This window comes from Heteronotia binoei, chromosome 2 (assembly GCF_032191835.1).
Source record: "Heteronotia binoei isolate CCM8104 ecotype False Entrance Well chromosome 2, APGP_CSIRO_Hbin_v1, whole genome shotgun sequence".
Taxonomy (NCBI): domain Eukaryota; kingdom Metazoa; phylum Chordata; class Lepidosauria; order Squamata; family Gekkonidae; genus Heteronotia; species Heteronotia binoei.
In genome coordinates this window covers 17,807,320-17,831,900 of record NC_083224.1, presented here as the reverse complement: position 1 = coordinate 17,831,900, position 24,581 = coordinate 17,807,320, and the positions used below count along the sequence as shown (strand labels likewise).

The 24,581-nt window shown below is 47.6% G+C and overlaps 1 protein-coding gene and 1 pseudogene across 1 annotated transcript in view; both read right to left on the bottom strand.

Moving 5' to 3' along the window:
* The window catches only part of LOC132567242 (zinc finger protein 91-like), a 257,261-nt gene that overhangs the window by 68,201 nt on the left and 164,479 nt on the right, over window positions 1-24,581 (bottom strand).
* Window positions 4,672-24,221, bottom strand: LOC132567788 (zinc finger protein 420-like; annotated as a pseudogene).

Genomic DNA, 24,581 nt, shown 5'->3' with positions numbered 1-24,581 from the left:
GGGTCACCTCTGTAGGAGGCAACCCCTCCGGCTCAGAATTTAAGGAGGGGGAAGTGTGGAGAAACGCCATTTTAGTCAGTGGTGGTGCTTCATTTGGCAGGGGTCAGTAAATCCCTCAGCAGGCTTTGTAGCCTTCCCCTCACTCCCCCCCTCCCTTCCAGAGCCAAACCAACAACGCTAGGGGGAAAATCTCCTAGAGAGGCAGGAAGTGCTTTTGTTCTTTGCATGTGTGTTAGCAGGAAGAGAAGGGCAGTTGGAAGCCAGCGCTCGAGCGAGCATGTGGTGAGCAATGGAGGCTCCCGCCTGGGAGGCCCCAGGCAGTCAGACCAAGTAAGTCATTCTCATAGGCAGGGCAAGTGTAGACCAGGGACAATACGATGCGTTTAAAAACCACCTTTATTTTGTTATGCTGTTTGCTGTGCGTGTGCTGTGCTGGGCTAACTTTTTAAAGGCAACTGTTTTTGTTTTGTTTTTCTTTCCCTATCTTTTTCTCTTTTAAATAAATATTTTTTTTCTGTTTTAAATGCTGGCAGTCAAACTCTGTACCACATAGATCCCCAAACCGCTTTAGACCACGCTGTTTTCAAGAAGGGGGCCCCGGGGAAGGGGGAAGGCATGCAGTTGGATAAGGTGCCAATCCTCCAGGGGTGCCCCAAAGAAGTGCTGAGGTCTCTGTGAAACCCAAGTACAGGGTGGCAGAGGACCTTGAGGCCTGGCCTCATAGCTGGAGAGGGGGATTGGGAGTCCTGTTCCTCTCCATCTGAACCCCGGGACTGAGCAGGTGGTGGCAGCGAGCCCAAGGGGCAGGAGGAGAAATAGCTCTCTCCAGGAGTTGGCAACTCAATAGGGAGCTGACGGGACCGGGTCTGAAGGCAGAATCGGGCCGGTCCCGCCACAGAATCTATTACCAAAAATGGAATAATAGAATCTATTACCAAAAAATGTAAACATTGCATGACTATACAGCCTTATGCTTCAGAATTAAAAACTAATCCTTATTTCATGATGGAATAACCTTTGGATGAAAATATATTTTTCTCAAAAAGCATTTTATTTAAAAAATCCAATTTAAATTTTAAAAAATCCGATTTAAATTTTAAAAATCCGATTTAAAAAAAAATTAAAAATCACTGATTTTTATCCACCCTGTCTGAAACTGATCCAGATATCCTTATAATATGTTCTGCATGCAGACTTAAGAGATAGGGAGATAAAATGTATTGTTTACACCTTTGCCAATTGGAAATCATTCTGCTGGAAATCCATGGGTGGGGAGGAGAAATATACCTGTTAGTGTGAGGGAAGGTGATGGTTTTATTTTCTCATTTTACTTTCTAGGCATCTCTTTTTTGCTTTTCTTTAAGTATCGTTTAACTCATCTATGTTCTTGTCCTCACAACAGCTGTGCAGGGTATCTTAGGCTGAGAGAATGACTGATCCAAAGTCACCCAGGAACATCTATGGCAGAGTTGAATTTATGAATCAGGGTCTCCAAGTTATTCGTTCCCATGCTGGAACCTCAGCACTGTGAAGTGCATATGTCTCTTCATGGAAGGTGTTACACAGCAGGTAGGTCCAATTCCAAGTCCAATTCAAGAAATATCTGCGGACTTCCAGGGTGGAGCCAGGAACAAGGTTGTGACAGGCATAACTGAACTGCAAAGCGAGTTCTGGACATCATATTTAAAGGGACCGCACACCTTTTAAATGACTTCCCTTCATTGGAAATAATGACGGACAAGGGCACCTTTTTGGGGGGCTCGCAGAATTGAACTCCCTGATCCAATCTTTATGAAACTTGGAGGGTACATTGGGGAGAGGCACTGGATGCTATGCTGAAAATTTGGTACCTTTACCTCAAAAAAACAGCCCCCCCGAGCCCCAGATTCCCGTAGATCAATTCTCCATTAAACCCTATGAGAATCGGTCTCCATAGGGAATAATGGAGTGCCCAGCAGACATTCCCCCCCCCCGCTTTCTGATGTCCCTGAAGCAGTGGGGGGGCCTCCAGATAGGGAGATCCCCTGCCCCCACTTGGGGATTGGCAGCCCTTACAGCAGGGGACCAGGAAAGGCCTTCTATTGGCTGCCACCACCAGCACTGACCCAAGGGTGCATGGTGCCCTAGGCAGGCACCCCCCTGCCCCTCCCGCTGCCACCCCCCGTGGCACTGCAATGCAACACTGCGCGTCCCATCCCCATGCCGTGCCAAGATGCCCACCCACCCCTACTCCTCCTCCCTTTCCGTCGCCGCCTCCCGCACGATCATAGAGCTGCGCCGGAGCCCTGCCAGCCCCAATGCGGCATGCATTGGGTGGGCGGCAATGGGAAGGGATGGGAGGAGGGGGCGGGTAGGCATCGCGGCGGGGTGGGACGGAGTGTACATCGGACAGCGATGGAAAAGGTGGCGCCTCAGCGCAGCATGGGGGGTGGGATGCGGCGCAGGAAAGGACAGGCGGTGGCAGGTGCTCAGAGGAGGCAAGCAAACTAAGCACTTGCCTGGGGCACCGGGAGGGAGGCAGTTTGGTGCCCTCACCCTCCCGGCGCCCTAGGCAACTGCCTCGTTTGCCTAGCAGGCGAGGTAGCCCTGGCCACCACTCTGCTAAGGGCCTGAGTGGAAGGGTCCAGAGCACCTACCCAACTCACATCTCTTCCTTATTAACAAATACCTTTTAACCGTGACCAAGGAGATGTGAGGACACAGGCAGTTTAAAAACAGATTTATTATAAGTGTTCAAACAATAAGAGTAGTGAAGACTTTGAGTGCCACAGTGAATAAAGAAACAGTAAAGGTTGGTGCAAAGAAATAAACACCCCCAACCTATCTATACATCCCCTTCCTCTAATACCAGAATTCACCACCTCCTTAGGGTGAGGGATTTCTCTACAGCTGCACCCCCCTCCAGACCAGCCTCAGCAGAGAGAACAACTTCTCTTTCCAGCCAAACATATTCATGCTTTTCTCTCAGGTCTCACCCCTTCTTGGGCTCCTTTTCCCTCAAAAACCCTGCCACCCAATCAGAGGGACATCAGGAATCCTGGGAAAACTAGGCCCCTGTAACTACTCCTACACAGGCTTCTCCCTGGCCTCTAGGCCACACTAGGCCTCAGATCATGACAAGATCAGGTCTCTAAGCAGGAATTGAAAGAGGAAGTGGTTGTTGAGCTCTAAGTCTGAAAGGTGGAGTGTGCAGTGCCAGCAAAATGTGGCAGGAAATGGCTTAACCAGATGAATCATAGGGTGGAACAAGAAAACCATTAAGCGACAATAGATAGGGAAAAGGGGGGGGAGGTAACGGGTTGAGACGCTTCAGGGCATGCACGTTCTATCACTAGGCAGATTGTGAGGGAGTTCACCAATCGGTGGGCTCCACGAGGGCATAGGCAAGGGATAAGAGGTCTGTACTGCGTCACAGAGAGCAGAGTCGACGGGTGGGACTGCCCTATCCGGACTCTGTGCTTTGCAAACCACGCTACTAATAAACGATCCTTGATGGACCCTGGAGTGTGAGAGTTGTCATTTGGTTCGAGTCCTTGGGCAAACTCTACACGTAACAATTTTGGTGGCAGCAGTGGAATATGAGTCTCCCTAACGGGAGTCCCGGTAACCTAGAGGGAGGCTCTCGGGGGCCCACGGACCATTTGTGTCCATTTTTGAGGTTCCTTCCATCTGGCTGCCGTTAGGCCACCCGAGGGTGACAAGAACCGCTGTGGGTCCTTCAACAATCGACGGGACGTCAGGACTTCGCCAGCAACAGAAAGTTGGTGAGTTGATTGGTCATATTAGACACAATGGGAAACAAGGGGTCTAAGGATAAGGGGCGCAGGGGAGATGTCCCCAAGGAACAAGCGCAGGACAATGGGAAGCCGGCAGGGAAGGGGCACCCGCGGACCGTGGAGTTCCCGGTAGGAACCCCATTGGACCGCCTTTTAAAGGCTTGGGACAGGTTTAAAGATTATGGTCCCACGAAGGAACAGCTGGTGAGGACTTGTGTTTTGGAATGGCCAGAAATTAAATCTCCCCTATGGACACCACTGGCCAAAATATGGTAACACAAATAAAACCATAATATCAGATATGCGCCAATATTGGTTAAGGTTGGAACCGCGCCCGGAGGTTCCTCTCAATTTACAGTGTGTGTTAGCATCTGGATGGATTTCGCAGGAAGCCCATTCATGATAGCTATAAAAATGATGGCTGTCGAGGTGGAAGAGACGGAGGATTCTCCTTCTTGGGACCCTATTGATCACGTCGTGGGGAGAAGGCCTCCACCAGGCCCAGTGGAACCAGAACCACAGGGCCAATTAGATGTTTCTCCACCCCACTACAGACAGGGAACATTGTCTATGGGAGCACCACCCTGAGGATGAGGGATGTATGGTGAATTGTCTGACCTTTTGGAACAGTGGGGTCGACAAGAGGGAGGAATGGGAGGAAGAACAAGGTCAGAGGTAGAAGCATGCAGGTGGAATTCTACAGAAATTTTGAAAGAAACAGGAGGAGGATTGTTGGCCCCCCTTAGGCTAGTCCCGATGGGAGAAATGGTAGGCTATGTAGAGGTCCCGTTAACAAGCACTGAGTGGGAGCAGTCTGGAATTTGGAGGAGAGTGGATTGGTGTGGATGCATCACACCGAGGCGGTGGGAGAAAAGGGCAGATTTAGGAGGTCTGGTCATTGATGAATCTGTGAAGGGTTCATGATTTTTGTGGTCAACTGAGCTACTGTTGAGTGTCTATATTCCATGTATATGATTTTGGGTGAACCTCTTTAAATGGGGAAGAAAGGCTGCTTCACAAACAAAAACGCTTCCAGGATGTAGGAGAAAAAAAGTTGCTGATCAAGTATTTTTGGAGTGGGAAGCGGATTACTTATGCCAAGAAGCGGGGAAGGGAGATGGGAGATGGGCAGGAAAAGTTTCTCTAAAGTGGTAGGTGTTCTGAAGGTGGAGCCTACATTGCTAGTCAGTACATTTGTGAAAACGGGACATTCACACTGCTCCTTACCTACCAATCAAAAGATGCTATGAATCGCAGGTTGGTGGGAGAGCAGTGTGATGCTGTATGGAGAAGAATAAGCTTTCTGAACTTGGTATTAGTAAATGTTATCAGTTTTTGGGTTCAAACTACTCCCACCTTAAGACTTTGCTTCTAAAATTCTGTATATGTTTGGAACAACGTATGTCTGTAAAAATCTCCATTCTAGAATAAATGTCCATAATTCAAAAGTACATTCTCAGATTACAGATACAGACCAAACCAGGACACTCAAGATTGCTACAGAGCAGACATTGACTCTAGATTTTGATGCAGTAATTCAGAGACAGATATGTTACTGAAAACTGCTAAATAACGGAAATAGTGTAAGGCATGTCATTCTTTAAGTATGTTTATATATTGAGTAAAAAATAATATTGTTAATTGAGTTGGCCGAGGTTCATTCTAAAGTTTATATCTCTGGAACCTGGAATTACAATGTCGGGCACACACGTCCTGCCCAATGAAGCAACATTTCTGTCAAATCATTGTAAAAAAAAAAAAAAAATGAGTTCAACACCCTTAGGCAAAAAAGTGAAATGGTTTTTCTCCTGTGTGCGTTCTTGTATGTTGTTGAAGATAACCACTCTGAATCTCTTTCTATTCTGAAACTTTTTGCCCTAGGTGGACTCCTTGATGCTTTTGAAGATTACTACTGCAACTGAATCTCGTCCCACATTCTGAACATTCAAATGGCTTTTCCTCTGTGTGAGTTCTTAGATATTGTTGAAGAGTGCTACTGTCAGCGAATATCTTCCCACACTCTGAGCATTCAAAAGGCTTTTCCCCTGTGTGGGATCTTAGATGACTTTGAAGACTGCTATTATGACTGAATCTCTTCCCACACTCCAAGCATTCAAAAGGCTTCTCCCCTATGTGGGTTTTTTGATGACTTCGAAGATTGTCACTCCGACTGAATCTCTTCCCACACTCCGAGCATTCAAAAGGCTTCTCCCCTATGTGGGTTTTTTGATGACTTCGAAGATTGTCACTCCGACTGAATCTCTTCCCACGCTCCGAGCATTCAAAAGGCTTTTCCCCTGTGTGGGTTCATAGATGATTTTGAAGATCACCACTCTGAATGAATCTCTTCCCACACTCTGGGCATTCAAAAGGCTTCTCCCCTGTGTGGGTTCTTTGATGCTTTTGAAGACTGCTGCTATGTTTGAGTCTCTTCCCACACTCTGAGCATTCATAAGGCTTCTCCCCTGTGTGGGTTCTTAGATGACTTAGAAGATTGCTAGTGTCACTAAATCTCTTCCCACACTCTGAGCATTCAAAAGGCTTCTCCCCTGTGTGGGTTCTTAGATGTTATTGAAGAGTGCTACTGTCAGTGAATTTCTTCCCACACTCTGAGCATTTAAAAGGCTTCTCCCCTCTGTGGGTTTTTTGATGACTTCAAAGATTGTCACTCCAACTGAATCTCTTCCCACACTCTGAGCATTCAAAAGGCTTCTCTCCTGTGTGGGCTCTTAGATGACTTTGAAGATTGGTATTATGACTGAATCTCTTCCCACACTCTGGAGCATTCAAAAGGCTTCTCCCCTGTGTGGGTTCTTAGATGTTGTTGAAGAGTGCTACTGTCAGTGAATTTCTTCCCACACTCTGAGCATTTAAAAGGCTTCTCCCCTGTGTGGGTTTTTTGATGACTTCGAAGATTGTCACTCCGACTGAATCTCTTCCCACACTGTGAGCATTCAAAAGGTTTCTCTCCTGTGTGGGCTCTTAGATGACTTTGAAGATTGGTATTATGACTGAATCTCTTTCCACACTCTGAGCATTCAAAAGGTTTCTCTCCTGTATGAGTTCTTAGATGAATTTGAAGATTGCTGTTCTGACTGAATCTCTTCCTACACTCTGAGCATTCAAAAGGTTTCTCCCCTGTGTGGGCTCTTTGATGCTGTTGAAGATAGCAACCGTGGCTGAATCTCTTCCCACACTGTGAGCATTCAAAAGGCTTCTCCCCTGTGTGGGTTCTTAGATGTTGTTGAAGAGTGCTACTGTTAGTGAATTTCTTCCCACACTCTGAGCATTTAAAAGGCTTCTCCCCTGTGTGGGTTTTTTGATGACTTCGGAGAGTGTCACTCCGACTGAATCTCTTCCCACACTCTGAGCATTCAAAAGGCTTTTCCCCTGTGTGGGTTCTATGATGACTTTGAAGACTGCTATTATGACTGAATCTCTTCCCACACTCCGAGCATTCAAAAGGCTTCTCCCCTGTGTGGGTTCGTAGATGATTTTGAAGATCACGACTCTGAATGAATCTCTTCCCACACTCTGGGCATTCAAAAGGCTTCTCCCCTGTGTGGGTTCTTAGATGAAGTTGAAAATGGCCACTATAGCAGAATCTCTTCCCACACTCTGAGCATTCAAAAGGCTTTTCCCCAGTGTGGGTTCTTAGGTGACTTTGAAGACTACTGTTATGACTGAATCTCTTCCCACACTCTGAGCATTCAAAAGGTTTCTCTCCTGTGTGGGCTCTTAGATGACTTTGAAGATTGGTATTATGACTGAATCTCTGCCCACACTCTGAGCATTCAAAAGGTTTCTCTCCTTTGTGGTTTCTCTGATGCTGTTGAAGATTGCTATTGTAGCTGAATGTCTTCCCACACTCTGAGCATTCAAAAGGTTTCTCTCCTGTGTGAGTTCTTAGATGACTTTGAAGATTGCTGTTCTGACTGAATCTCTTCCCACACTCTGAGCATTCAAAAGGTTTCTCCCCTGTGTGGGCTCTTTGATGCTGTTGAAGATAGCAACCGTGGCTGAATCTCTTCCCACACTGTGAGCATTCAAAAGGCTTCTCCCCTGTGTGGTTTCTTAGATGTTGTTGAAGAGTGCTACTGTCAGTGAATTTCTTCCCACACTCTGAGCATTTAAAAGGCTTCTCCCCTGGGTGGGTTTTTTGATGACTTCGAAGATTGTCACTCCGACTGAATCTCTTCCCACACTGTGAGCATACAAAAGGCTTTTCCCCTGTGTGGGTTCTGTGATGACTTTGAAGACTGCTATTATGACTGAATCTCTTCCCACACTCTGAGCATTCAAAAGGCTTCTCCCCTGTGTGGATTCTTAGATGAATTTGAAGATCACCACTCTGAATGAATCTCTTCCCACACTCTGGGCATTCAAAAGGCTTCTCCCCTGTGTGGGTTCTTAGATGAAGTTGAAAATGGTCACTGTAGCGGAATCTCTTCCCACACTTTGAGCATTCAAAAGGTTTCTCTCCTGTGTGGGCTCTTAGATGACTTTGAAGTTTGGTATTATGACTGAATCTCTTCCCACACACTGAGCATTCAAAAGGTTTCTCTCCTTTGTGGTTTCTCTGATGCTGTTGAAGATTGCTATTGTAGCTGAATGTTTTCCCACGCTCTGAGCATTCAAAAGGTTTCTCTCCTGTGTGAGTTCTTAGATGACTTTGAAGATTGCTGTTCTGACTGAATCTCTTCCCACACTCTGAGCATTCAAAAGGTTTCTCCAGTGTGTGGGCTCTTTGATGCTGTTGAAGATAGCAACTGTGGCTGAATCTCTTCCCACACTGTGAGCATTCAAAAGGCTTCTCCACTGTTTGGGTTCTTTGATGCTGTTTAACAAGGAAACTCTGACTGGATCTCTTCCCACCCTCTGAGCATTCAAAAGGCTTCTCCCTTGTGTGGGTTCTTAGATGATATTGAAGACTGCCACTGTGACTGAATGTCTTCCCACACTCTGAGCATTTAAAAGGTTTCTCCCTTGTGTGGGTTCTTTGGTGCTGTTTAAAAAACAAACTATGACTGAATTTCTTTCCAAACTCTGAACGTTTAAAATGTCTCTCTGATTTGTGGATCCTTTGGTGCACAAAAAGTTGTGATTTGTATCTGAAGTACTTTCCACAATGAAAGCATTTACATGCCTTCATTATACTGTGCTTTGAAAAATGTATATTATATTGGGTTTGATCTGAGAAGTTCGTTCCACACTTTATACCCTTGTAAATTTCCTCCAACCTGTGAATTATTTCTTGGAAATTCCCCCCTTGGCAAGGAATAGATTTATCACTCTTCTTTACCCTTTGCCTGAATTCCTGCCTCTGAGACGTGCTTTGAGTCCTGACATTTCTTCTCACATCTGCATTCTTTATTTCATCAGATGACAGATGATGCAGTTCCTCATCCTCCTCATTCCTTTGATCATCTCCTGCTGCAATAAAGAAAGAGATCTCCCGTTAGAATCCACACAAGGTGGTCTGATGTGCTCCTGAACTTTCATCCACACTCCAAAGATTTCAGTGCCTTCCTTCTGTTTTACAGTAGGGTACAATAATAAATATTTTGAATGTACATTAAGCTTCCTGCATCAGAGACACTTGGTTGGGACTCTTACTGTTTTCATGGCTCCCCACCTGTATGACTTCTTTGATGTGAAGTAAGGGCTGTGTTATGATGGAAGCTGTTCTACTCCAAGCAATTCACAATTGCTTTCCTAAGGCAATTAGCTTCTGCAAAATGACATTCATTCTCTGACTGAAAGTCTTTGCAAATGCCATACTTTCAATTCCCTTTTCCTTGCAGTGTATTGTCTGTTCTTTGGTTGACTGACCTTTCTTCATGGACTGGGGTTTCAGGGAGGACCCATTTTGGGGAAGGAGTGGGCTTATCCCTCCTCTTACCTGTGTGGCTTTCCTCCTGCCTCTCTGGTCCATCTCCAGCTTTCTTTGGCATCATCATTCTTAACTAAGGTTCAAGGTTTATTGGATTTATATCCCACCCTCCCCGTCGAAGCAGGCTCAGGGTGGCTAACAACCAGTAAAATCAAAACAATTCACTTACATCATAAATTAAAATTAAACAGTTAAAACAGTCTGATGCTAATATCATTTAATATTGTTTCATTTCAGATGGCATTCAGTATATATTAGGTGTCATTCCCTACTACCTTATCAGTCATTCCTGATCAATTAAAGGCCAGCCGGAATAGCGTTGTCTTACAGGCCTTGCGGATCTGGGCAAGGTACCACAAGGCTCTAACCTCTTCCAGCAGCTGATTCCACCAATAGGGGGCAGCAATTGAAAAAGCTCTCTCTCTTGTGGATTTCAATCTTGCCTCCCTCGGCCTGGGGATCACTAATAGATTTTGCGTCCCAGATCTAAGTACCCTCTGGGGAATGTGTGAGGAGAGATGGTCCCTAAGGTAAACAGGTCCTCGGCCATATAGGGCTTTAAAGGTAATAACCAGCACCTTGAAGCGAATCTGGTATACTATTGGCAGTCAGTGCAGTTCCCGCAGTCCCGGCTGTATGTGCTTCCATTTGGGGAGCCCCAACAACAGCCTGGCCGCTGTGTTCTACATTAGCTGTGGTTTCTGAGTTTGAGACAGGGGCAGTCCCATGTACAGGGCATTACAATAGTCCAGTCTCGAGGTGACCGTTGCATGAATTACAGATGCCAAGTCACCGCGCTCAAGGAAGGGAACCAACTGTCTCACCTGTCTGAGGTGGAAAAAGGCAGATTTGGCAGTGGCTGCTATCTGGGCCTCCATTGTCAAGGAAGGCTCCAGCAGCACCCCCAAGCTTCTGACCCTGGATGTCATTGTCAGTGGCACCCCATCAAAAGCTGGTAAGGGAATTTCCCTGCCCGGGCAAAGGACCTCTGTCGAATTCAGCTTCAGTTGGCTCAATCTAAGCCATCCTGCCACAGCTTGCAGCGCCAGGTCCAAATTTTCTGGGACACAGCCAGATCGGCCGTCCATCAGTAGATAGAGCTGGGTGTCATCAGCATACTGATGGCAACCCAGCCCATACCTCCAGGCAGTCTGAGCAAGGGGCGTATAGAGATGTTAAACAACAATTTGGGGAGCATCGCCCCATGAGGCACACCACAATTAAGCGAGTGTCTCTGGGACGATTGTCCCCTGATAGCCACCCTTTGTCCCTGAGTATAAATGAAAGAGGAGGGCCATTGCAAGGCCAACCCCTGAATCCCTGTGTCGGCAAGACAGTGGGTCAGCAACTGATGGTCGACCATATCGAATGCAGCCGATAGATCTAACAACATCAGTACTACTGAACCGCCTCAGTCCAGATGCCGCTGGAGGTCATCCAACAGGGTGACCAGTACGTTCCATGACCTGGGCGGACACTGGACTGATGGGGGTCTAGGATGGAAGCATCCTCCAGAAAACTCTGTAACTGTAGCACTACTGCCCTCTCAATAATTTTACCCAAAAAGGGTAGGTTCGAGACCGGCTGGTAATGTACCAATTTGGCCGGATCCAGTGTGGATTTTTTCAAGAGAGGGCAGACCACTGCCTCTTTCAGAGGCATTGGTAAAAGCCTTTCGGAGAGGGATCTATTTATGATATCCCATATAGGATATCGTAGCTCCATCTGGCAAGCTTTGATCAGTCAGGATGGGCAGGGGTCCAGATCACACGTCGTTGGGCACACAGCGGAGAGGATTCTGTCAACTTCTTCCCAGCTGAGTGTTGTAAAATGAACCAAAGCTGGTCCAGAAGACAGGCATGGAGCCTCGAGTTCACATACTGTTTCAAATGTGGCAGGGTGGTCGTGATGGAGCGACAAGATCTTATCTGTGAAAAAAGTCACAGAAGCCTCACAGCCAATATCCAATTCCCTAAGATTTGGTCTGCCTTGTGGCAGAGTCGTAAGAGTCCGAATTGTGCTAAACAATTGTGTCGGGAGTGACGTCACAGAAGCAATGTTGGCCGCAAAGTAAGCTTTCTTTTTGGCTTTGACTGCCATCTCATAGGACCTCATAAACTCTCTATAAGATGTTCTAGTCCCTTCGTCTCGAGTCCACCGCCACTGTCTCTCTAGCCGTTTGAGCCTTTGTTTCATCAGTTGCAATTCCGGGCTGTACCACGGCGCTAATTTCGAATGAGGCTGCAGAGAACGCTGGGGTGCAATCTCGTCGATGGCCCTAGAGAGCCGGCCATGCCAAAACTCAACTAGGTCATCTAGAGAATTGCAGGGGGCCAGGGATCCCGTAGAGCCATCTGAAACCATGCTGGATCCATCAGGCTCCGCGGGCGAGCTAAAATATGCTCGCCGCCTAAACAGGCTTGGGGTGGGACATCCATACGAGCCTTCAGGACATAGTGGTCTGACCATGGCACTGCTTCCACAGTAATCTGGTCCACTAAAACTTCAGCTGCAAAGATCAGATCCAGCATGTGTCCTGCCTGGTGAGTGGGCATTGTTACATATTGGGAGAGTCCCTGTGTCGCCATGGATGACACTAGGTCCGCTGCCTGATTGGAGGTCACGTCATTGGCACGAACATTGAAATAACCCAGGATTAAAAGCCTTGGGTGCTCCAATGTCCAGTCTGTTACGGCCTCCATCAGGGACAGTAAGGCGCTGGCTGGTGTGTTAGGTGGACAGTACACCAGCCATATCGCCAAACCTTCGCCAATATCCCACACCAGACCAGCACATTCAATGCTGTCGATCTCTGGAGACGGGAGAGCCCGGAAGGAGTAAGCCTCCCATATGAATAGGGCCACCCCTCTCCCCACCCGCTTGTCTATGATTGGTGAAAGACTGAGTATCCTGGGGGAGCTACTTAGGAGAGAGCTATAGTCTCCCCGTCTCGCACCCAGGTCTCACTCATGCAAGCCATGTCCATATCCTGCTCAAGCAGGAAGTCCCAGAGGACTGAGGTCTTGTTCTTTATGGACCCGGCATTGCATAACACCAATGACAGAGGCAAGTAATTCAACCTGGCCCCACTACTTGCTACCGTTGGGATGGGACACAGACTGGAAGGGGATCGAGCATCTCCATGTCTCAGCCGCCTTCCCTTATATTTATGTCTGTTCCCACCGTCATACCTTCCCCTCCCCAGGAGTACTGGGATCCCCAGGCCGATCATCCCCTAATGATCTCTGCCGCAGCCTCTGACCAATATGGGATACACAGCTCATAGCCCTGTGTTATTCTATAGTTCTTCCCTCTCTACCCTTGCTAGCCAAAATCGCCCTCCCAGTCTAACCTACTGTACCCTCTGCCTAATCCGTCTTACATAGTTAATTAATACTAGAACCCCAACCTCATTAATACCTACTCAATTAATTAGCTAATAGACACTCAATTTTACTCTGATGGCTCAATTAATTCTAAAAGTCCACCCAACCACAATTAAGTGCTCCCCTAATTAATTTGCCAATAACACAGTTAATTAAATCAAACAGCCAATTAATTTACTTCCAAAGAGAACTTGTGGAATTCCCCAGCTGTCTCCTCTACATCTCCTGCTGGAATAAAGCAAGAGTTTCAATCAGCACCCACGCAAGAAGCCAAACCGCCAGTCAGGCACTCCTCTCTCTTGGGTCTGCATTTCTTGTATAAGATGTTGTTTTTGCCCAAACTGAGCTGCGGGTCACACCTTATCCCTGCCTGTTGAATTTCTTCAACAGCACGCAATTCTATCCCTTATCCATAGAGCTGTTTTGATATTCTGCCCATCCCTACTCTCCCCAAAGGGGGAAGGTGGCAAACAACGATTCCCCCGCTGCTCCCATTTGTCTCTCTGCTCTTGATGATGAAATACAAGATGTCATCATGAAATCCAGTCCTGCAACTGCGCTGAGAGTTTCCTTCCAGTTGTGAAGAGAGCCAGGAGGAGTTGGTTTCCAGCCTCCCCCAAATATGCATTTTCTGTGGATCTAAGCAGGATCTCATCAAGTGAACCCCACATTTCAGAAGGGGACCCCTATGGTTCTTGGAAGAGGTGCCATTTGTTAGGGGGGCAGGTAATGACCAAAGAGAGAACAAACGCTGCAGTGCAGGGCCATCATTCTCAAGGTCAGGAACAGGTTCTTGCTATTTCTGGGCCATTCTCTACACCTTAAAAAGGTAAAGGTAGTCCCCTGTGCAAGCACCATTCGTTTCCGACTCTGGGATGACGCTGTTTTCATGGCAGACTTTTTTTTTGCGGGGTGGTTTGCCATTGCCTTCCCCAGTCATCTACGCTTTCCCCTCAGCAAGCTGGGTACTCAGTTTACCGACCTCGGAAGGATGGAAGGCTGAGTCAACCTCGAGACGGCTACCTGAACCAGCTTCCGCAGGGATAAAACAGGTCGTGAGCAGAGTTTAGGACTGCAGTACTGCAGCTTTACCACACTGTGTCACGGGGCTTTTCTCTCTACACCTTAGCTGGGCCTATTATCTAATTAATAGCAATTTCTGAAGGCCCAGCTAAGGTCTCTACACTGTAGCTGAGCCTATTATCTAATGCGTAGCAATTTCTGAATCATCCAGGCATTTCTGCCTTTCCTAGAAGCAGCAGGTCAGCCTGTCTCTCTGGAAAGGAGGCGATCTTATTGTTAGCAACAGATAGCCAGAAGACTGACTTACGGGGCCTTAAGTTCGTTGACTTGTTACAGTAGAGGAAGATGCTCTGGAAGCCCATCCCATAAGAACACACGGGGACAAAAAGTCCAGGTAAAGCCTCAAAAGAGTCTCTCCTGTTCCAACTTCCTAAAACACCTGTAACACGCAGGGATCACACACCGAATGTGCAGATGCACAATATATGTTCAGCATGACCAGGGTGATGTAATGTAAACATGGAAAAGCTAGTTTGGCAGACCCTTAGAGCAGAACAGGGGTGTCATTGTTGTCAACTCTCTTCCCTGGGGACAAGGTAGATGATGCCAGCCATCTTTGGAGAAACCCAGGCATCGGACTGCACTGAGTGGACAGTATACCTGGCTTTTCGATGTCTGTATGTTTTTCTGTGGCAGATGCTTTCCTGCCACAAGGGGCTGAAAGGGACTTAGCCTTTGGGATGGAGTCGGTCGCTTGCCTCTTGGGGAGATGGGAGGCTTCTGCAGCGCTTTCTCTATGCTGTTCTGGGTCAATCAACTGTGCTTCAACTGAGAACTGTCTCTGTGTTTACTGGGCTATTGAATCTCTTCAACAGCACACAATTCTACCCAGTTTGGTGTAGTGGTTAAGTGTGCGGACTCTTATCTGGAAGAACCGGGTTTGATTCCCCACTCCTCCACTTGCACCTGCTGGAATGGCCTTGGGTCAGCCATAGCTCTGGCAGAGGTTGTCCTTGAAAGGGCAGCTGCTGCAAGAAGAAGAAGAAGATATTGGATTTCTATCCCGCTCTCCACTCCGAAGAGTCTCAGAGCAGCTCACAATCTCCTTTACTTTCCTCCCCCACAACAGACACCCTGTGAGGTGGGTGGGGCTGGAGAGGGCTCTCACAGCAGCTGCCCTTTCAAGGACAACCTCTGCCAGAGCTATGGCTGACCCAAGGCCATTCCAGCAGGTGCAAGTGGAGGAGTGGGGAATCAAACCCGGTTCTCCCAGATAAGAGTCCGCACACTTAACCACTACACCAAACTGGCTCTCCAAGAGTCCTCTCCAGCCCCACCCACCTCACAGGGTGTCTGTTGTGGGGGAGGAAAATAAAGAAGACTGTGAGCTGCTCTGAGACTCTGAGATTCAGAGTATGGGGTGGGATATAAATCCAATATCTCCTTCTTCTACCCTCTTGGGGTGAGGACTGATCCACCTCATGACAACAGAGGTTGTTGTGTGCTTTGGCTTAAGCCAGTTCCCCCGGGTTGCAGTGTTAACTGGTGGGATTACTTGCTGCACAACATCCCTGCAAGGCAGAACAGCTCCCAAGGAAGCACTCAGGCCCATATACACCAAATAGGAAGGCCTGAAGGCATCCATGTGAAGAATGAAGGAAAGGGGTGATGTGCCTTTGGCCTCATCTAGCAGGGCTGGTCTTATCTAACCTCCCATTCCTTGGAATATCCAGTGTTAAGGCTAGGGCAGCCATTCAACAGCCACAAGTGAGCTCAGACCCTGAAGGAGCTTCTGAGCCTCCAGATTCTAGGCCCCAGAAGGCCTCTCTCTCTCTCTCTCCCCTCACTCAGTGGGCTTGGGAATTCTACCAAAACAAGCGTTGCTTAGAAGTGAAGAGGAAAGATCCCATGGGGATTCCTCCCCAGTCCCTTGACATAACTTTAAAGGATACCCACTTGCTGCCAGTTCATTGGGGAAGGAAACAGTCTCTTCAAATCTTCCGGAGAAACAGTCAGAGTGGATGGCCAAAATCCCATCTGGGGAAGGGGATGCTGTAATGCCCGACAACTGAGAAATAAGGATCTGGCTCCTTCCAGAGTCCTTCTGAGGGCATTTCAGCCCGTTCTTGGACTCAGGCCACGACACCCTCTCTGACTTGGGTGATGGACACAAAACTGGCCTCAGCTGCCCCTGGATCAGTGGGGTGGGTTGTATCGCTCTACCTGGCCCTGCTGAACATCACTTTCATGGGCACCTCAACTTCTCCAGGCACCCAGGGGTGGCCAATTACCTGCATGCGCCTCACAAACAGATATTGCTGTTGATTCGTGCATCATCCCAATGGCAGTGATTCACACCTTTAGCACTTATGAAAGATCCTTACCCAGAAAAGCCACGCTCTCATAGTTCTCCAGCATGACTTCCCTATAGAGGGCTTTTTGGCCCAGATCCAGCAGGCCCCACTCCGCCATGGTGAAATACACGGCCACCTCCTCAAAGGAAAACGGAGACTGAAAGAAAAAGCAGATTTCCTCATCACAGATCATGCTGGGCGGAGACTTGACACTCTCCACAGAAATAGTTTGTGAGGCTGCAGGATGCAGAGCTCAGTATGCATAAAGGCTGGGCTGTACAGAGCCTCTCTTCCTCAGACAACAGGAGTGAGATTTTCCCTGAGAAAGGAACAAGTATCTGAGTATTGCCTGTTCTACCCCCCTACCTGAACCAGAGGTTGAGAGAGCATTTCCACTTCTCTGCAAAGAATACGGCTTGATAACGTCTCTTCGCTGCCTGAAAGGGAGACAAAATAGGAAGAATTTTAGCCTCAAAGTCCTATTTTCTTTGCTTACACATCCCACTTTCCAGACTTGTGAAAACTTGTCTGCTTTATGCTCAAGAAAATTGGTAATGGCGGTTGGAGAGCGGAACAGAAGACCCAGGTACCCACAAACCTCAGGGGGTTATGACCGCTGCCAATACATGATTTCAGATTCTGTGAGGCTTGAAATGTGCCCTGTGAGCCCTGGAGCTCAAATGGCTTCAGTATCCCTGCTAGATCAGACCAAAAGCCCAGGCATGACGTTTTCCCACCTCCTTGGCCTTCTTACCCATCCTGGAGTCCAGACTGGCAGAAGAAAAACAGGTGACTGGAAATCATGTGACACAACACATAGCCATCACATCGAGTCATAAACTCATGTGATTTTAGCACATTAGCTAAAACTCTAGGGTGCTGCCAATGTGTTTCCAGAGTGTTTGCTGATGCTCTGACTTCATATTCAGGTGTTTGGCAGGACGAGACATGAAAATGACAACATGTCCACCCCCCATGCTTCACCCTCAAACCTCACAGGGGGGGCAGGCTCTGGCCTGGCATCCTAATCCAGTATCCTCTTTCTGTCACCCAGATGCCCCTGAAAAGTCTTTAAGATGGAACACAGAGCTCAAATTACTGGCCTCTGGCAATGGGTATTCTGTGATCTGCAGCCCCAGAACAGGGTGTGTGTATGTATGAGCAGGCCTCAGATTCAGTGGGAGCTCACAGGAGCACAGCTCCTGAACCTTTCCGAGTTCCTCCTCCTTCTTCTGAGAGTTCCACCTCCTTGTCCATTGAATAGTACGTGCAGCTGCATAACAATCCCTGGAAAAGCTCCACCACCTATTTTTCTACAAAATGACCACTGTGCATGAGTGTATAAACTGCTGCCAAAGTCACAGACAAGTTATGGTTACGCCAGTTCCTGAAGGCAAGAGACATTCAGGGGTGGTGTGCCATTGCCTGCCTCTGCACAGAAGCCCTGAATTTCTTTGGTGGTCTCCCAATCCTAACACTAACCAGGGCTGACCTAGGGTTGCCAAGTCCAATTTAAGACATATCTGGGGACTTTGGGGGTGGAGCCAGGAGACATTGGGGCGGAGCCAAGAGCAAGGGTGTGACAAGCATAATTGAACTTCAAGGGAGTTCTGGCCATCACATTTAAAGGGACTGCGCATCTTTTTAAATGCCTTCCTTCCATAGGAAATAATGAAGGATAGTGGCACCTTCTTTTGGGGCTCATAGAATTGGACCCCCTGGTCCAATATTTTTGAAACTTTGGAGGTATTTTGGGGAGAGGCACTAGACGCTATACTGAAAATTTGGTGCCTCTATCTCAAAAAACAGGCCCCCCCCCAGAGCCCCCGATACCCACAGCTCAATTCCCCATCATTCCCTATGGGAATCGTTCATCGAGGTGCATGATGGCTGAGGGGGTGGGGCTTCCCCCGCCAGCCAGCTGGCTGGGGGAGGGGGGAAGCCTGTAAAACTGGGGGATCCCCCTCTGGGACCTGGGAATTGGGAAGCCTAGGCTGACCATTCTTAAGTTCTGAGATCTGATGACCTTGGGGAGTCTGGGCCATGCTGGTCACGCTAATTGCTACACCCAGATTTGTCTTCCTTTTCTTTTTTGAGCCACCTTGAGTCTTTCTAATGCAAGGAAGGTGAGATATGCACATTTCCATTAACGTAAATACAAGTGGAATTGCTCTCCATGAATCTCTATACTTCCACTTAAAGTGGAGTGGCCATCATGACATCCTTTGGCACTATTTCCCAGAACACCAGTCTATGTAGTCTGACGAAGTGGTTCCCTTTTCTCCTGTCCTGAAACTTCTGCCAAGCAAGAGCCCCAATCCCCTCTGGGCAGGAGGCACCCTTACCACTTACCATCTTGGGCACACTCCGGGGCCTGCGCCCTCTGACCTTCCTCTGATGGAGCTCCTTCTGCCTCAGAGAACTCTGCTTCTGCCTTCACGGATCCTCCCCACATCTGAAACAACAGCAAGGGAGAGGGGTAAGAGAAGGACTGGAACAGGCTGAAGAGATGGATCCGGACCCACTCCCAGGCTCCAAGGGTTGTCCTATAGAGGATGGTGTGGAATTGTTTTTTGTGGCCCTAGAAGGTAAGACTAGAACCAATGGGTTGAGTTTCCTGCTCAACATTAGAAAGAACTTCCTGACCGTTAGAGCAATTCCTCAGTGGAACAGGCTTTCTTGGGAGGTGGTGGGCTCTCCTTCCTTGGAGGTTTTTAAACAGGGGCTAGATGGCCATCTGACAGCAATGAAGATCCTGTGAATTTAGGGGGAGGTGTTTGTGAGTTTCCTGCATTGTGCAGGGGGTTGGACTAGATTACCCTAGAGGTCCCTTCCAACTCTACGATTCTATGACTCTATGATTCCTGACTCCACCGCCAGAGTTGCTATAACCACAGGGGCAAGAACTAGGGCTGGTTTTACAAACTAAAGATGCACTGAGAACAATTGGGAGAAACAAATCACCAGCAGGAGATGAAATATCAGTAGGGCTATATCAAGCCACAGAAAAGGAGTCTGTCAAAATCGTAGCAAGAATACACTAACAAAGATGGAAAACAAAATAACGGCCCACAGACTGAAAACATTTACTTTACATTCCAGTTGAAGAAATGGAGACGCCAAAGACTGTAGCCACTATTGGACCATTACATGAATTCCTCATGCAAATCTAAGCTGGTGCTCAACGTTTTACAACAAAGATTGTTGTCATCTATTGAAAGAGATATGCCAGATGTTCCATTCCTGGTGAATTCACAAAAGGAAGAGGAACTTGAGATCATATTGCAAATTTAAGTGGTTTAATGGAGCGTAGGAGAGAATTTCAGAACAAAAGCAGCTTGTGACTGTGGGGATCAGGAAAAGCTATGGTTGGTTTTAAAAGAAATGGGTGTGCCACAACATCCAATAGTTCTGATGCACAACTTGAACTCTGGCAAGAGGCCACTGGTAGGACAGAATATGGAAAAACAGAAGATTTCCCAATTGGCAAGGGTGCCAGACTAAGATGTATTTTATATCCCTTTCTCTACGATCTTTATGCAGTACATATCATAAGGAAACTGGATTTGATTTAGATAAAGATGGAGGAACATTAACTGAGATAACACATGACTTCACATGATTGGCACAAAGGACTGAAGACCTGAAGTAATTACTCATGAAAGCTAAAGCAGAAAGTGCTAAAGGAAGATTACAGCTGAACATCAAGAAGACAAAAATAATTATTAGAGGGAGATTTCAGAAATTTAAGGCTGGTGGTTGGACTCTTATCTGGGAGTGGTTAAGTGTGCGGACTCTTATCTGGGAGAACCGGGTTTGGTTCCCCACTCCTCCACTTGCACCTGCTGGAATGGCCTTGGGTCAGCCATGTCAGAGGTTGTCCTTGAAAGGACAGCTGCTGTGAGAGTCCTCTCAGCCCCACCCACCTCACAGGATGTCTGTTGTGGGGGGAGGAAGATAAAGGAGATTGTGACCCGCTCTGAGATTCGGAGTGGAGGGCGAGATATAAATCTAATATCTTCTTCTTCTGGATGGTGAAGAAACTGAAATTGTTCAAGGTTTTTTGTTCCTAGGTTCCATCAGCTAAAAGGGAGACTTGCAAACAAGAAATCAGGAGACTGAGACTGGGAAAGGCAGCCATGAAGGAGCGAGAAAACATTCTGAAGATGTAAAGACATGCCATTGGCAGTGTTCCCTCTCAACTGAGTCAGTGTGAGCTAGCTCACAGTTTTTTAGCCTCTGGCCCACACATTTTTGTATTCACTCTGGAAAAATGGCCCCAGAGCAAACTAATTTATGCAATAGCCAAATCACTCACTCGCGACTTTAATGCCAGTAGCTCACAAAGCAAAGTTTTTGCTCACAAAACTCCACAGCTTAGAGGGAGTATCGGTCACTGGTGACAAGGAGCAAGTCACCCATTACTATGTGTGAGTGTGAAAGCTGGACAAGGAAGAAAGCGAACAGAAAGAATGTTGATTCTTTGCGAAGTTGGAGGAGAGAGTTTCTACAGATACCGTGGACTGCCAAAAAGACAAATAAGTGGGTTCTAGATCAAATCAAGGCTCAACACTCCCTAGAAGCTAAAATGACTTAACTGATGCTATCGGATTTTGTGACATTACGAGAAGACAGGAGGCACTGGGAAAGACAAAAATTCTAAGGAAAGTGGAAGGTGGCAGGAAAAGAGGAAGACCAAACATGTAATGGACTGACTCAATCAAGGAAGCCACAGACCTCCATCTGCAAGACCTGAGAAGGCTGTTAAGTAGAAGACCTTCCTACGGATGCCATAAGTTGGAAGCACTTGATGGCAGTTCACACACTCACAGAGAAATAGCTGGCAAGAATCCTTAGGAGAAGCTCATTGCTTGAGCGGAGCGACTGAAAGCCCCTCACCTGCTGTGCCCGCCTCTTCTCCTCTGCCTGACTCAGGAGGAAACCTTCGGCCAGGGCCACTGCCTGGGAACTGCTCTCTGGCCCGCATCCTCTCACCCAGCCCTGCACTTCCTGCGGCAGGATGGCCAGGAACTGCTCCAGGATCACCAGGTCCACCATCTCCTTCTTGGTGCGCCTCTCTGGCTCCAGCCAGTCCTTACAAAGTCCGTGGAGCCGGCTGCAAACCTCTCGGGGCCCATCAGCCTCCTGGTAACTGAACTGCCGGAAGCATCGGCTACGTCCATCTGCGGTCACAGGGTCCTGAACCAAGATCTCTGGCACAGCTCTTCCCCAAAATTCAGCACCACTCCCTGCTTGGAGGGAATGGAAACCTTTCTTTGATATCTCCCCAGTTCCAAGCCCTTCGGGGTCCTTCTCTTCCATCTCCTTCCCCTTTCTCTTGTGTTGCCTCTGACTCTGGAAAGACACTCTCATTCACTTGGCTGTGAAGAGGGTGAGGGAAAGATATCAGAAAGGCAAGAAGAAAAGAAAACAGAGTTACATCACTGAACCTGGTGAAGAATCACCTAAGGATTACCCCAGTGGATCAGAAGGAGCGTCCTTGTAGTTTGTTGATGAGGATTAATGTCACTGTAGTATATTACATTAAAAATGGTAAAGGTAGTCCCCCATGCAAGCACCAGTCGTTTCCGACTCTGGGGTGACATCGTAGCATAACATTTTAATGGTAGACTTTTTATGGGGTAGTTTGCCATTGCCTTCCCCAGTCATGTACACTTTCCCCCCAGCAAGCTGTGTACTCATTTGACCAACCTCATAAAGATAGAAGGCTGAGTCAACCTTGAGCCAGCTACCTGAACCCAGCTTCTGCTGGGATCGAACTCAGGTCATGAGCAGAGCTTTGGACTGCAATACTGCATCTTACCACTCTGTGCCACAGGGCTCTTTTGGTAGATTACATACCAAACTTTTAAAGATATGCCTGTTTAGCCCTTCAGGAAATAACAAGAAAATACTCTTCATGTACAAAACAATATCAAAATATAATTAAAGCGATTCCTTCTTTACAATACAAAATTATAGTGACAACAACATAAATACCGTAGGATGGTATTTTTGTTCACTGTAAATTTATATTGTTGTCACTGTAATTTTGTATTGTAAAGAAGGAATACCATAGGGTAGCACTGTACAAAGTTATCTGGCTGAATTATTGGGGGCTACTTTCGAGGGTACATCTGAAGGTAAACTGGAGCCCAGGATAAAGTGACTGGAAAGGGCTTCCCCATTAGAGCCCACCACTCTTTAACCACCACAGCAAGCTGGTGTGCCTGAGAAGGTCATGAAGACTCTCACACTCCTGGCTTTCTGCAAACTATGTAAAACTTAATTATTCAAGAGGGCGTCTCTACTTAAGGAATAGGGAAGCACTGAACAAAAGCTTCACAAAGTCACTTGGATGAATTTGGGGTCCATTTTGCTGTAAGTGGGTATCTTGTGTAATTTTGCATCATTTCTTGGGTATCCTTAAGAGTAATGCTTTCCTTCAATACGGTTTTCTCCTAGCTCCACCCCCAAAGTCCCCAGATATTTCTCGAGTCAGACTTGGCAATCTTACCCCAGGAGTTGTGCAGCTGAAGGCGGGCAGGCTCGGTGGAAAATGGGGGAGGAAGAGGAGGAGAAGAGGGAAGGAAACTTCCTCAAGAGGAGGAGCAGCGGCAGCAGACGAGCGCCGGCCCTGGGGTGCGGGAAGGGAAGGATGCGGCTGCCCTTTACCTGCCCCTCGCTGCTGCCATCCCGGGGAAACGAGCCGGGTGGAAAAAGCAGCCCCAAGTTTCCCCCTCTCTAGCGCTGGTGCTGCCCCTCCCACACCATTTTTTTACTCTTGCCTCAAAAAATATGTAGATCCAGCCCTGGGAGGATGGCCCGGCTTGCTCCCCCCTCCCATCTTCTACAGGGGTGGCCAATGGTAGCTCTCCAGATGTATTTGCCTAAAACTCCCATCTGCCCCAGCCATTGGCCATGCTGGCTGGGGCTGATGGGAGTTGTAGGCAAAAACATCTGGCGAGCTACCGTTGGCCACCCCTGCACCAGATCCTCTTGCAAAGCCTGCGGACCCCCCCCCTCCACCGCAGCAAGCGCGGCAGAACCCCCCCCTCTCAAAAATTTTAGGTATTTCCCACCCAGGAGTTGGCAACCCTAGTAGGGGGTGGCAGGTTTCCCCCCCCCCCTTTCTCTCTATATATGTATTGCGATAGATTTGATTTTATTGAATCTTATCAATGCAAAGGGAGCATAGGGAAAATAAATAATAAAAATATAAATCTATCTTAAAAAGGTATATATAGTCTCCTATGCAACCGACAGTCATTTCTGACTATGGGGTTACGTCACATCACAACGGTTTTTTTGTTGTTGTTCAGTCGCACAGTCGAGTCTGACTCTTTGTGACCCCATGGACAAACTCACGCCAGGCCCTCCTGTCTTGCACCATCCTCTGAAGTCTGCTCAAATTCGTGTTAGTTACATCGCTGTCCAGCCATCTCCTCCTTTGCCGTCCCCTTCTTCTTTTGCCTTCTTCTTTCCCAGCATCAGGATCTTCTCCAGGGAGTGCTCGCTTCTCATTTGGTGGCCAAAGTATTGGAGCTTCAGCTTCAGCATCTGACCTTCCAGGGAACGGTCTGGGTTGATTTCCCTTAGGACTGACTGACTGGATCTTCTTGCAGTCCAAGGGACTCTCAAGAGTCCTCTCCAGCACAACGTTTACAAGTATCCAATTTAGATCACTGGATGCATATAACAAACAATTTACAAAAACAATACATAATATGCTAGCTATTAAGAAATAGCCTACAATTCCTACCTTCCCGAAGGTACGAACAGAACCCATGGGTTGAAATTAAATCAAAAGAGTTTCCGGTTCAACATTAGGAACAACTTCCAGACTGTTAGAGCGGTTCCTCAGTGGAACAGGCTTCCTCCTTGGGAGGTGCTGGGCTCTCCTTCCTTGGAGGTTTTTAAACAGAGCTCTGACAGCAAATGAAGATCCTGTGAATTTAGGGGGAGGTGTTTGTGAGTTTCCTGCATTGTGCAGGGGGTTGGATTAGATGACCCTGGAGGTTCTTCCAACTCAATGATGATTCTATTACTTACTTAGAGCATCAGGTCGGAAAAGGATTCAAACGCCTCCCCACCCCTCCCACCCCCAACACGTGGGGAGATCCGAATGCCTGTCTTCGGAGACCGAAAG